At 35.2% G+C, this 15,713-nt stretch overlaps 1 protein-coding gene across 2 annotated transcripts in view; it reads left to right on the plus strand.

The window, feature by feature from the left end:
• The first annotated feature begins 498 nt into the window (after nt 1–498).
• The window catches only part of LOC123868899 (scavenger receptor class B member 1-like), a 59,309-nt gene continuing 44,094 nt past the window's right edge, over nt 499–15,713 (plus strand). Inside the window, exon 1 of one of the 2 annotated variants that reach the window (XM_045911565.1) lies at nt 499–718. The gene's annotated coding sequence lies outside the window, so the exon portion shown is untranslated. The remainder of the gene's footprint in view (nt 719–15,713) is intronic. The other variant, XM_045911564.1, reaches the window with a different exon arrangement.

The following is a 15,713-nucleotide window of genomic DNA, read 5'->3' on the forward strand; positions in this document are numbered from 1 at the left end:
TTTTTTGTGAAAACAATTTTGGCACAGACAATTTTTTAGTCAAGCGTGAGTTCTCTGAAAAATCTCAGACTCAGTTTCATGTTAAGGTTCCCAGAAGGAGAAGTCACATTTAAAAATCTGTAAATATAGGTAAAGGGTCCATTATACCATTACACACCCTAAAAGCTTTAGACTTTAGCTTTTAGACAAAGAACTGACCATGAATAACATAAGATATTTGTCTCCGAAATTCACTAGAATATATAGTAAAACACGTAATCTACGTCAGAGAAACATTTAACATTCATTCAGTTAAAGCTTAATTAATATTTAAACTACTAGGAACATGGCTGGGGAATATTTATGTATTGTTATACTTAAAGTTAGAATAACCACATTCTTAAAGATTTATCATGCTACGCAGCTACGTCAATGGGGAAGCATGGTAAAGTCATACTATATCTCTAAAAGTTTGTCAAGTTTTAACAGTTTATATACGATATATCAATGACATTCTGATTCAGTGTTTTGCGCGCGCGCAGTATGTTTGCTGCCTTTCGCTTAAACCGATGGTGGTTTAACTTTTAAGACGGTTTTGTATTTTGTGGACGGATTTTGTGTATTAGTGGGTTTATTATTGAACTGTGGTTTAAAATTAAATGTAAGTTGGATTTTAATTTTATGTGGTTGAATGGGTGGTGGTGTGGTGATTTTTTACCGTGGTGACAATTTTTTTATGGTTATTTAAATTTGATCATTTGCTTTGTTAAGTTGGGACAGAATTATATTATCTAGGTTAGATAAAATTAAAAAGTAATTATCGACGTAGGGTTAGTAAAATTAAATGTTATAATTTAATTCATGAATTTGATTATATCACCTAGTTTATTCGTTATTTTACGGTTATTGTGTAGCATGATATTTATTTTTTTACGCAATTAGAGCGTGCGGAAAATGATCGTTTATTACGAATAAAATAAAATGTTTTTATTCATTGATTTAATTTAAATTATATAGGCTTTATTATTTATTTTGAGTTTTCGTACAGATTTTTTTAGTATTCCGTATATTTAGTAATTGATGTTTTTTCTGTTTCTTCCTTTTTATTAATTATATCATGTTTTGTGTGCAATGAAGTTTTTATCTATCTATATTTGTATTTGAGTTAAGTACTCTAGTTTCTATCCATTTACGCATCCAATAAAATAAATAAATAAATGAATAAGGCATAGGACTTTTATCATTATTTACGTTATTAAAATGTAGGAAAATTAAATGCTGTTAATGCTGAAGCAGGTACTGAAACTTTAACACAATATTCTTTTTTCAATCAAAGTAAGTATGTATTTTATTTTGAATCTAGATAATTTGCTTTTGATTGATATAATCTGGATCATCGTTAAACAATAACATCATGAAAGTTGTTGAGCCTTGGCCAATGTACAAGGGCCATGTTGCCAAATACCAATAGTTATGAAAAATGTATGTAAATCAGAGTAAAAAAGCGGTAATAGCTCAGTGGTTAAGACGTTGGCCTCCTATTCGGGAGGTCCAGGATTCGATTCTCGGCACGCACTTCAAAATCACTTGCTTTAACGGTTAGGAATCGAAAACATCGTAAGGAAACCTGCATGCATCCGTGGTCTGTATCAAAGGTCTATGAAATCTGGTCACTGTGGTGGATTATGGCTTAAGAGGGCTCTCTCTGTCACTCGTTTCATACAATCGTAGTTCCAATTTCATTTGAATATTAAGCAACCAAAGTCCATGAAATTTTGCAGACATATTCTAGAAACTAATATCTATGTCCGTGGTTTTCCAGATTTCTGTTAAAATATTCGGTTTCAAAGTTACGCGGTCTTAAAAATTTTCATACAAATCTTTGAGCCCCTGTAATTTTAAAACTACATATTTTTAGAAAAATCTAAAACACCACAGACACAGATATTAGTTTCTAGAATATGTCTGCAAAATTTCATGGACTTTTGTTGCTTAATATTCAAATGAAATTGGAACTACGATTGTATGAAACGAGTGACGGAGAGAGCCCTGTTAAACCCTTTTAATGTTGAGAGATCCGTCCTCAATTGTTAGCCAGTGAAGGAATGAGAGAATGTAAGTTATCGCAAAACACCAACAAATCTTCCGAATGCAAGCTAAGATTGCAAGCAATATTGATGAAACAAAGTAAAGACGTACCTGTCTTTACTTTGTTTCATCAATATTGGTTCTAAGGTTTAGCCGTGAAAAGGCAACAAACAGACAGACACATATCCGCATAATTTACATTATGTAGATAAATAATAGTAGATACAGCTATCTGGTAAATCCAAGTAAATATACCAATAGTCATAATATTCATGAGGATTGCAACCTTTAACGGTGCGAAATGTATGACAAAACACAAATAGTTACTTAGGAATAGTATGCAGATTGTAGGTACTAAATAGTGAATGTCGGTCAAGTGCAGAGTTACTATTTTTAACGGGGATTTTTTTTTAGCGGGAAAAGCTAGTAAATAATTTACTAGCTTTTCCCGCTACTTCGTCCAAAGTCCACTAGCGAGTTCGTCTCTAGAACTTCTAGATTCTAGAAACTAGATTTCTAGAACATTAAAAATCCCGTGGTTGCCATACTCATGCAAAAAGCAACGTCAATTCGTTGCTTCGTTTCGACGTGATTGAAGGACAAACCAACAACCAACAAAAATACACTTTCGCATTTATAAAAGACGAGCCGATGCCCGCTACTCTGTCCTCGTGGATTTAGGTTTTGGAAAATCCCGTGAGAACTTTTTGATTTTTCAGGATAATAAAAACCGGCCAAGTGAGAGTCAGAGTCGCGCACTGAGGGTTCCGTACTCGGGAATTTTCCCAACATTTTGCACGATAAATCAAAAATTATTATATCCCTTTAAATCCCTTTCATATGATACTCCACTTGGTACACCTCCACATCTTTCTTTGAAAATTGAAATACGTTATTTTTTAATGATGTAACCACAAATTCGCGGTTTTCAGATTTATTCCTGTATTTGTGCTATAAGACCTACCTACCTGCCAAATTTCATGATTCTAGGTCAACGGGAAGTACCCTATAGGTTTCTTGACAGACAGACAGACAGACAACAAGACGATCCTTAAGGGATCCGTTTTTCCTTTTTAGGTACGGAAACCTAAAAAGTAGCCTATGTCTTTCTCCATAACCATGCAAAAAATCAGTTCGACTCGTTGCTCTGTTGCGACGTTGCATTTGAATAATGTGAGTAGTCGTAGCACTTGGGATAATGTAGATCAGTGAAGGAATTTCCAGAATTGTACCGTTAGTTCCAGCGATTACCTTACCCCTACATCCAAACATATACTTTGTTTTATCTCTTTGATATTAGTGTGGGTACATAATTTTATGGGTAAGCAATTAGTTATATTTAACTATTCCTAGCCATTTACAAAGTACATAAATGCGTTTCATATGTGTACAATACAAATATTACTAATTGATTTAAGTTTATAAATAGTAGGCAAATATTAATAAGTAATAGATAAGTAATAACTAAGTCGACTATACTATACTTACTCGTAGGTTGAAATCTATAGAGCGCGCTTTGACTTTGCTTAGACTTAAGTTTCAGTTAAAACGAGACAGATCTATACCAGCGGTATAACGCTGTCTCGTTTTAACAGTGTTTTAAGTCTGAGCAAAGTCAGAGTGCGGTTTATAGATCTCAGCCTTAGAGATTAGTCTAGACTAGAACTTGCGTTTGTAAATAGTAGACAAAGTAAGCAATCAGTGTTTATCCGTAAATCACTCTCCATGTTACAAGTACTAAATGTATGCCTATGTTTGTCCTTCAATTAGCCGCAACCTGCTAAAACTAAATATACAAGTGTAAATTAAAAATGTATAACACCCCCGAAAAGTGAAGGTTACAGTTACTAGAAAAGAGCTGACAACTTTCAAACGGCTGAACCGATTTTTTTGGATTATAGCTAAGAACACTCTCGATCAAGCCACCTTTAAAAAAAAACTCAAATAAATCGGTTCATTAGTTTAGGAGCTACGCTGCCACAGACAGATACACAGATAAACACGTCAAACTTATAACACCCCTCTTTTTGGGTCGGGGGTTAAATAAAAACATATGTACATCCCCCTGCACAGAGACAGCTTGCAGCCAAGCTGTCTCTGTACCAAAATCGGTTAAAGTTCAAAAAATATCGTTAAATGGATTTTTTTTTAATATTCACTATAGGCAAGCGCTTGACCACAATCACACCTGATGGAAAGTGATGATGTGGTCTAAGATGGGACACGTTTACCTAGAAGGTGCCTATTCACTCTTGTTTCAAAGATACCCGGATTGTAATTAGCTAGCATAGTACAAACAAACACACTTTCGGATTTATAATATAAGAATGGATTTAAAAATTATTCGAACCTTAGTTATAACCTAAAATTGATTTCAGTCAGCTTTTTCAGGGTTCCGTACCAGACGGGTGCCAATGGGATCCTATTACTCTGTCTAACCATCCGTTCGTCCGTCCGTCTGTCCGTTAGTGGGCTGTATCTAGTGAACAGTGATTGGTAGAGAGTTGAAATTTTCACAGAATATGTATGTAATGTATATAATCAAATAATAAAATTTTCCAAATAGCCGCCATGTAAATTAAGAAAAAAGTTCATAATCTTATACGATGGTACGGAACCCTTCGCATGCGAATCCGACTCGCACTTTCCTGATTTTTGTTTATTGTTAAAATAATATATTAGCACGTCCAAGTTATCTTGAAATGCATTTATTTGTGCATGTTACGCAATTTCACACGTACAGATACTACAGACCTTGATGTTTCAAAACTTATGCAAGAAACTGCAGACATGAATTCCTCTTAATGCATTTTAGGGTTCTGCAGTAAAATAAGGAGCCCTTACAGTTTCATCCATTTCATCTGCCCGTTTGCTCGTGTGTCACAGCCATTTTAAAAATCCATCTTAATATACAAAGGAAATGGTGACTGACTAGTCTATTAACGCATAGCTCAAACTACTGGACAAAATGTCGGAAAAAACATCCGAGTACGGAACCCTCGATACGCGAGTCTGACTCGCACTTGACCGTTTTTTACGTTACTGCCTAAGAAATAATGACCACCCAAGTTTTTAGCAACTATCTTGCCTTGTGGAGTACGGAACCCTGGCTCATATTATGTGTGTTTCGACACGTACCTACCTACTTAATCAGTTTATGTATTGCTGTAAAAGGCACTGAATTCTATTTTGCAAGACTTGGTTCCAAAATCGCAATAAGTACTAAATTTTATATTTTGGTATTTTTTTTATATTTTTCTTGTGCGTGCGTTTTCTATAAAGAGCATAAGTAATTACCTACTTGCACGATACAGACACTTCAAGGTACTTTATGGCATGCTCTCTTAAGATTTGTATAAATTGTATTGAAAACAAGTGTAAATTAATTTATAACACCCCGACAAGTGAAGGTTACAGTAACTAGAAAAGAGCTGATAACTTTCAAACGGCTGAACCGATTTTCTTGAATTATAGCTAAGAACACTATCGATCAAGCCACCTTTCAAACGAAAAAAAATTAAATTCGGTTGATTAGTTTAGGAGTTACGATGCCACAGGCAGATACACAGATACACAGATACACACGTCAAACTTATAACACCCCTCTTTTTGGGTCGGGGGTTAAAAAATCTCGCTTTATACCTAGATCTTTTATTTTTGGTTAAAAACCCCTTTGCACGCTACATACTTTTTCGTTTCATCATCATCATCACTACCCATCGACAATTCACTATTGATCACCAGCCTTCCAGAATGAGAAGATTAGGCCACTAAGATCATAGCCCACTACTGACTGACTGCACTGTCCAAGCGTGGATTGGTAGATTTTATATACCTTTGGAGACCATTACCATTATGGAGAGCTTTCAAGCATACAGGATGCCTCACAATGTTTTCCTTGACCGTTAAAACAAGTGATATTTATATTAAAGGGCCACTTAAACTTGTTGATATAATGATTTATATTATGAAGTAAGTATGATGAATGATTTAATTAATGATATCATACGGTACAAAATTCATACAGCGAATCTGCGATTATGCGTTTTGTCTTGTGGGAGGCTTCGGCCGTAGCTAGTTACCACCCTACTGGCAAAGCCGTGCCGCCAAGCGATTTAGCGTTCCTGTACGATGCTGTGTAGAAACCAAAGGGTTTGGGTTGAATGAAAACCGCCACACTCCGTCCAGGTTAGCCCGCTTCCATCTTAGACTGCATCATCACTTACCACCAGGTGAGATTGCAGTCAAGGGCTTGCTTATATGTGAATAAAAAAATATCTGCGATTGCACGAGCCACGTTGGATTCAAAACCGACATAAGATCGCCGTACAAACTGCACTTATCAACTATTAGTTGGTAATTATTACCTACATTCATTGATGATTGTTTCTCGCGTTATTTAACTGCAATTACGTTACTGTTACTTACTTATTAGATTACATAAACGGTATTCGTGTTATGCTACGAGACGTTACAATTATACATATTTCACACTAAACTACATATACTCGTATTTGCGTCTTCGTCCGCGTGGATTTCGGTTTTTTTATAATACCGTGGACGTGGGATGTCTTTGATTTTCCTGGATAAATATGTAGCCTAGGTATATATGAGTATCTTAATAGAGTTATAGATCTGTGATAATATTTATTGTTGCCGACGGGACTCTATTGTCCCGCTGTCCGTCCGTCTGTTCATCCTTCAGCAGTATTTCATGAACATAGATGGAGAGTTGAAACTTTCACAAAGTGTATATTTCTATTGCCGCTATAATAACAAGTAATAAAGATTTGAAAATGGCCAAAATGCAAATAAAAATAAATTAAAAAGTAGACACATAGTGAACCCTCCGTTGCGAATCCGACTCGCAACTGACCGGTAACTTAATCATACCAACAATTAAGTCAAGAAAGCACAAAATAATATGTAGTATTGTATCGCCTTCAAAGTAGGCTCTTTCCAAAACAAGTGTAAATAAAAAATTTATAACACACCCGACAAGTGAAGGTAACGGTAACTAGAAAAGAGCTGATAACTTTCAAACGGCTGAACCGATTTTCTTGGATTATAGCTAAGAACACTCTCGATCAAGCCACCTTTCAAACAAAAAAAACTAAATTAAAATCGGTTCATTAGTTTAGGAGATACGATGCCACAGACAGATACACAGATACACAGTCAAACTTAAAACACCCCCTTTTTGGATCGGGGGTTATTCAAATAGACAGTAGACACTAGAGAGGTTTGAAAACTAACTGTAAACTAAGATAAGTTAATGGACCGATTCTTAGATATATAAGTACTTTTATAAGTTTAGGGCTTATTAGCGCTATTCGTAGGCTAGATCGTAATGTTAGCAAAGTGCTGGCTCTGTCGTCAGCACTTTATGATATATATATAAAAAAAAACTAGACAGGTAGTAAGAACTTTATCCTCCTCACATTTTTGCCTACATTTCTACCTGCCTTATTTCTGTGGTTATTTCCGTCCAACAATTTTCCTCATGTTTCCACAACCGCTATGCCACGTGCTTACAGTGTAAAAGGCAGGCCGGGTGTTGCAGCAGACGGGTCGTTGACCGCAATCTTGGGACATAGGCATTGAGAAACACATATTAGAGCTCTTTCGTCTGTCACGCGCAATTTTGTTGTACCTACTTATCTATAATACTTACTAGATGATGCCTGCAACTTCGTCCGCTTGGATTTAAGTTTTATTTAATACTGTGGGAACGTTTTGATTTTCTTCTCCTTCTTCTTATCAACCCCTGATCCAAAAAGAGGGGTGTTATAAGTTTGTGTATCTGTGTATCTGTCTGTGGCATCGTAGCTCCTAAACGAATGAACCGATTTTAATTTAGTTTTTTTTTTGTTTGAAAGGTGGCTTAATCGAGAGTGTTCTTAGCTATAATCGAAGAAAATCGGTTCAGCCATTTGAAAGTTATGAGCTTTTTCCTAGAATTTTGAGTTATTGTCCTTTATCGCACGCTATGTAGGGTCTGCATAACATGTCTTTTTCTTCCACTCACTTCTGTCATACGTCAACGCATTTTCCACCCCTTTTAGACACATCTTCTTTCACGCCATCCATCTACTCTTTCTTTGGTCTTCCTCTCTTCTTTTTTCCTTCCACATGCATTCTTCTAGTGACATGATAGTCTTCCCTCTGCCTCCATTTGCTGTAACTGTTTTCACGATATAAGCTGTGCCCGTATCTTTCCTCAAATTAGGTTAAACGTATCAGATTTGATTGACAAGAATGTAGGCCACAGTCTGCCACGCTGACCCATTGCGGATTGGCAGACTACACATACCTATGAGAACCTTATAGAAAACTCTCACGATGTTTTCCGTTAAACTGTGAAATCAATTTAAGTTTCCCATTAGCTACTTACCAATAACAAATAAATTAGGTAAGCTACATGCAATAAAATATAATTAAGGTCTAGTTGCAAGACAGGCGGTTAAAGCTATGTTTCGGTAACCGGACTATTAAATATTGACAATCAATAAAAGCAAAATGAATTTAACAAGACAGGGTTTGCTAACTTAGGACATTTTTTTGACATTATAATTGAAGTATGAATACTGACTTATTAATTATCCAGTCCGTTCTGCTGCGTGTTGTGAAGTTGAGGTGTATTAGTGTGTAATGGTTAAAAAAAAAGATAGGGTCCCATGGGTCTAGAATGGTGACGTCACACCGGAAAGCGCAGCGGTGGAACCCCCCGACAGGTATACAGATGGGATCAAACGAGTCGCAGGGAGTCCCAGGGTTCAGTGATTCAGGCGACGCAAGACTTTGTCGTACAAAATCCCTTCAAGAGACCTCAGTCCAGCTGTGATAACGTCTATCACACTAATATTATAAAGGAGAAAGTTTGTATGTGTGTGTGTGTGTGTGTGTGTGTGTGTGTGTGTGTGTGTATGTTTGTTACTCCTTCACGCAAAAGCTACTGGACGGATTGGGCTGAAATTTAGAATGGAGATAGATTATACCCTGGATTAGCACATAGGCTACTTTTTATCCCGGAAATCAAAGAGTTCCCACGGGATTTTTGAAAAACCTAAATCCACGCGAACGAAGTCGCGGGCATCAGCTAGTGGGTTGATAATGATAACGATGCAGTCCACTCTGGTTTCATTAGTGGACAAAGTTTAATGGTAACCATAATGTAGCAACTTTAACTGTGTGTCAGGCTACTGGACCTCAGTAAAGATTGACTTATGCAACGTCTGTGTAAAGTAATAACATTCGTATTGTTCAATCAAACCGGTCGAGACGTGCTTCGTATATCAAGCAACAAGAGGCGGTTAAAGTCAACTTGAGTGCATGGTCCTCTCGCTACTAGGTGCTATAAAGCTCAGTGCACAACCGCTGCAACAAAAACCAGCTAAGTGCGAGTCGGCGTCGGACACACAGAGTTCCGTACCACGATACAAATAACAATATATATATGAAGGTGGCTAAATATAAGGTGCTAAAATAGTTAGCGCCTAACAAAACAATTTCGCCTGATAAAAAAACTCCCTCGGAGTATAGGATCGTAATTATTTGTTACTAGCTGATGCCCGCAGCTTCGCCCGCGTGGATTGGTCAGATCCCCTGCAGCATCAGGATTGAGGAGTTGGACTCCAAATTTTTTATGAAACAATGTCTCAAAGTTCCTCTATCGATTAAAAAAGAAATGACGCAAATCGGTTCAGAAATCTCGGAGATTACGGTGTACATAGGTAGAAAAACACAACTCCCTTTTTGAAAGTCGGTTAAAAAAGTAGCCTACGATACTCCCTGGTCAATTCTCTACTTGTCTGTGAAAATCCTGTCAAAATCGGTTCAGCCGATCCCAAGATTGGCCTTTTCAAACAGACAGACAGACAGACAGACAGACAGACAAAAATTTTAAAAACGTGTGATTCAGTTATAGTATCGTTCAAATAACCATATGACCTTAATATGCGGTAGTTATTTCGAAATTACAGACAGACACTCCAATTTTATTTATTAAGTAGTATATAGATTTATATGAAATTGACTACAACCTGAACCAAATCTGAAACAAAAACATGTAGATAATATTATGTAAAAAATGATATTCTCTTTTGTTTCAGCTTCATGTTAAAAACCGTAATTTATATGAATTCATATGTAGTAGGTACTTACTTAATATTATAAAAAGTGTTGAGTCTGTTTGTCTACCTGTTACATTTTCACGACACATGCGTTTAATCGATTTTGGCGTGAGTTGGTAAGAGTGGTCTTTTAAAATCAAAAAACCGGCCAAGTGCGAGTCAGACTCGCGCACTGAGGGTTCCGTACTCGGGTATTTTTCCAACATTTTGCACGATAAATCAAAAATATACATACATAAAAATAAATTAGTAAAAACCTGCTTTAGGATGTACAGGTAAAGCCCTTTTATATTATGATACCCCACTTGGTATAGCTATCTTATTTTGAAAATTGAAACACATTTAAATTTTTTTTAATGATGTAACCACAAATTCGCGGTTTTCAGATTTATTCCTGTATTTGTGCTATAAGACCTACCTACCTACCTAATTTTATGATTCTAGGTCAACGGGAACAACAGACAGACAGACAGACAGACAGACAGACAACAAACGGATACGGACTGACATAGGTTACTTTTTATCCCAAATTGGATGGATCGTGAATTTGACTTTTTCTAAATCAACGATTCCCACGGCATGTTTGAATAACTTAAACGAGATTTTTAAACCACCTAATTCTTCGTGGATCGAGTCCCGGGTGTCACTTCTAGTTAGTAATTTAAAGTATTAAAAAAAACATTTTTTAATAAAAGGCAATGTGTGATCACCCTAATTGCTAAAGTTCTTGACATTGAATAATCAAATCACATGTAGAGCTTCAACGCTGTTTGATAGTAGACTCGATTTGAATAACAATTAAGCAACTATTAATAACACAGTGGGTAGTTAAATTGTTAATAAGAGCGAATTTTTAGTAGTAATCATAAAACATAATCTATTATTATACTTATAATATAAATAGCATATTATAAATAACATACCTTTAATAACTAAAAATCATTAAATTAACATATTATAATAAACATTGATAAAATATTTAGTCGGGCAATAAAATCGTTAATCGAATTTTTGTAATAAACATCATATTTTTATCTCATTGCCCTCCCACTACCAAGTACAGGTCTCCATTTAAAATAGCCTTAGACCATACGCTGGCCAAGTGGAAATTCGCAGATTTTCACACACCTTTGAGGACATTCAAGATTCAAAATTCATTATTTGCAGAAACATTTTTTACAATGAGATGTTATTACATAGTCCAGTAAAAATGTTCCACCTTACACAATCAGGCATGCTAAATTAGTACTAAAACAATTTTTAACCCCCGACCCAAAAAGAGGGGTGTTATAAGTTTGACGTGTGTATCTGTGTATCTCTCTGTGGCACCGTAGCTCCTAAATTAATGAATCGATTTTAATTTAGTTTTTTTTGGTTTGAAAGGTGGCTTGATCGAGAGTGTTCTTAGCCATAAACCAAGAAAATCGGTTCAGCCGTTTGAAAGTTATCAGCTCTTTTCTAGTCACTGTAACCTTCACTTATCGGGGGTGTTATAAATTTTTAATTTACACTTGTAAAACTTAAAAACTTATTGAGCCTTTAATATCTTTCCATTAGCCACTATTTAACTCTTAATTTCTTTTCTATTCTCTAATCGCTTTTGGTATTTAATTGTAAACTATAATTTTACTACGCAGTTCTTTAATAGAATGGCACTTGTACCGGGCATTATTTTTTGTTTGGAGATTTTTTTATGGAAAACTCTAGGTTTCCTCGCGATGTTTCCCTTCATTGTTGAAGCAAGTGATATTTTAGTGATATAAGAAAGATTTTTTGTTCCAATAAACGTTTACAGGTGCTTTTAAATCGTCAAAAGAATCTACCACTGCAGTTCGTAATCTCCCTAGAATAAGGGGTGGCTCTTTCAAAATCAATGGTAATCTCCATCCTTCCGAAAAGAACTAGCAAGAAACTCGGCGGCTGCTCTTTCCAAATATTCAATTAACAATATTATTATAATTAGATATTCATTTAAGACACACCCTCCTCGTGTAACATATAATAAATATAACTGATTGAATTGACGTCTCAGTACTTTTAATTACTTTAAAATATTTCAAATAAGATAATGAATTAGTGCTTTAAATAATATTGCCTGTCAAAATTAGTTAATAGCTTTTAAAGGCATCTCAGATTAAAGAAAAAAATAGACGAAGCCGACGTGCTCATAGAAGTGAAGCTAGAGTCACGTACTTGCTTGTAAGTTTTGTAGATATCTATAGCTTAGGTATTTAAGATGAATTCAGAGGATTGTCTTCTTTTTGTTAAAAATTGGTGTTTCTGAAACTACTTAAACGCCTTTTCTGAAAGTATTTTGTAAGTGAAAAATCGAATTGTAGTGCACCCTTATTGTGTTTAAAGTTAAGGTTTTTTCTAATTCGATCTGATTGGTCCCCTGGACACTAAAAAAAGTGCTGCATTGCTATGGATTTCTTATTTTTATTCCTTTCTATGAATTACATAATATTAGAGAGTATTTTCATGGTAAGTAGATAGTTGTAGGCTTCCAGATGCTTCCACTTTTGACTCAATTAAAAGTACGACTACGATTTCGGTTCATATGTTTAACACAAATTGTATCTACGCCTCTAGTTTCTAGTTTCATTTTTTTTTCGGCACCTTCTATCCGTTACATTACGCCTTATCTGTTACAGTCAGTCTATCTTTATTCTCAAGTCTGTGCCGCCATGAAGGAGTTAAAACAAAAAGTAGGTATTTAATACAAGTTTACACCTAGTTACCACTTAGTATTACTATGACTAAGCAAATAAAACATGATAAAGATCTTAATTTGAATTCTTACTGATTTTTTATGTATATTATTTTAATTTAATGCAAATTAGTTTTTGCCTAGTCTATAAAAAATAAAATAAAAAATAGTTAGTCAAAAAAGACGTCTATTTAGGCGGTTTTTTTATTGCACTTTAAAAGTATTGATATATTAGTTTAGTCTGTTTCGGATGTTTTTTTATAGGTTACAGGATTTTTTAAAACAAACTTAATGGAATTTGCAAATCGGGCTTTTTTGCCATTGATGCCAACGCTTCACTAAGCGTCCGTCAGTCCGTCCGTCCGCTGTCTGTCACCGGGCCGTGGGCTAGTTTTTATCCCGGGAAATCAATGAGTTTTAAAAATGAGTTTGATTTTTGAAAACCTAAATCCACGCGAAAGAAGTCGCGGGTATCAGTTTGTTATAATATCCATGTATACTTGAATTGATGTCATATTTCCCACAAGTCTTCATTCCTGCCTGTAAACAATTAAAATAGTTGTTCAACCGACCCAAAAATTCTTGAATTACATTCTTGCTCGCTTATTAATTGTTCAGGATTGTTGAAGATAAGTAAGTACCTACTTAGTACTTATAACTATCCCGATCAATTAATAAATATAAATAAACTTAATAAAGGGTTGTAATTAATTTTCTCCGAGCTTGCCCTAGAACCATATCCGTCAATGGATGATAAGATAATTAATCATAGGTTTTTTGGATACTTCAAGGTGTAAACTCAAGTAACCTCCATTGTGCCATGTCAGTTGAGTAAATACCTGACCTTGAAACTTAAGCGCCATTAAAACTAGGAAATGTAACTACACTAAAATTAGTGTTATGTAGTTTACCTACTGTTAGATAATAAGTAGAGAAGTTCTTGTATAAGTTATCGTTTTTGAAAACCGGTCAAGTGCGAGTCAGACTCGAACACCGAGGGTTCCGTAATACAGTCGTACTTTTACGTTGTTTTGCACGATAAATCAAAAACTATAAATTATGCATAAAAATAAATAAACACCTCATACCACACATGATTAGTTATCTTACTTTGAAAATAGAAAATACTAATTTTTTTTTTTACATGAACATATTTTAATGTGTAATGTTACCGCAAATTCACGGTTTTCGGATTTTTTCCTTTACTTGTGCTATAAGACCTACGTACGTACCTACCTGCCTTTCATGATTCTAGGTTAACGAGAAGTACCCTAAGTATAGGTTTTCTTGACAGTCACGACAGACGGACAGACGGACAGACGGACAGACGGACAGACAGACAGACAGATAGACAGACAGACAACAATGTGATCCTATAAGTGTTCCGTTTTTCTTTTGAGATACAGAACCTTAAAAATTAAACAGTTTTGCTTTAAAGTTAGTACAAATAGTGGGAGTTCCAAAGAAATTTGTGAAGGAAAGGAAAACCTATTGGCATATAACTCATACCTCCTTGAAGCCTTGTATGTTTTGTTTGTTTGATGATTGACAATAGTGTTTGTACATATTCGTGCAAATTCTATTGCATCCTGAGCAAACGTTTGTTCTGTAAATATATTCTCATCCTTAGGGTTCCGTACCTCGAAAGGAAAAAAGGAACCCTTATTGGATCACTTTGTTGTCTGTCTGTCTCTCTGTCCTTCCGTCCGTCGTGTCTCTCAAGAAAACGTATAGGGTACTTCTCGTTGACCTACAATCATGAAATTTGGCAGGTAGGTAGGTCGTATAGTACAAGTAAAGGAATAAATACGAAAACTGTGAATTTGTAATTCGTTACATCATTAAAAAATATTTAAAATGTGTTTCAATTTTCAAAGTAAGATACCAAGTGGGGTATCATATGAAAGGGCTTTAGCTGCACATTCTAAAACAGAATTTTATTTATTTTAATGTAAGTATAATAGTTTTTGATTTATCGTGCATTTTGCACGATACCCGAGTACGGAACCCTCGGTGCGCGAGTCTGACTCGCACTTGGCCAGTTTTTTAGAATATTTATGTAGTTACAGTTATTTGACCGTGTTACTACTGTACTTCCTATTTCGGAAATATTATTAATTCGAGGTCAAGTACCTCTACAATTTTTATTTGTACATATTAATCAATTCTTTCATTCAAGTATAATATAATGCTTATATGAATATCTAAATCTATCTCTGTTTATGCAGTCTGTCTGTCCTTACAAAATTATCCTAAAATAGATTTTACAATGTATAAATCCATACTAATATTGCAATAAACGAGAAATTTGTTTATTATCTGTTACTTTTTCGCGGCTCAACAATACGGTATTTACTATTTAGGTACCTATGTCAAAAATAAATTCTTTCTTTGTGATTTTTAAATAGAGGGTCTTCCAAATTACGTAAAATCGACGTCCTTTGTTAGTTAACATTTTTTAGTAACCCAAAAAATGTAGTAATTTTGTAAAACACCCAAACGTTGTGCAGAACTCCCATGAAGCCATCGATATATAAAACCAAGATATTACGCGTTAAGTTTTAAAAAAGATGAAATTGTTTCTATTTAAATAAAATTAAGCTGTCAAATATTAAAAACCGAATAATTTTATCGTAAGCAATTTAACCTTCGCCACTTGGGTGCCTGGTGCACTTTGACCGCCCATTGTGCCAGATCCTTTTTTTCCTGTGTGTGGAATCAACTCCCATCGGCGGCGGTGTTCCCAACATGGGGTTATTCAAGGGGCGGACCATCAAACTCCTGAAAGACCGGCAACGCATCGG

Source organism: Maniola jurtina, chromosome 10 (genome assembly GCF_905333055.1).
Source record: "Maniola jurtina chromosome 10, ilManJurt1.1, whole genome shotgun sequence".
NCBI classification, from domain to species: domain Eukaryota; kingdom Metazoa; phylum Arthropoda; class Insecta; order Lepidoptera; family Nymphalidae; genus Maniola; species Maniola jurtina.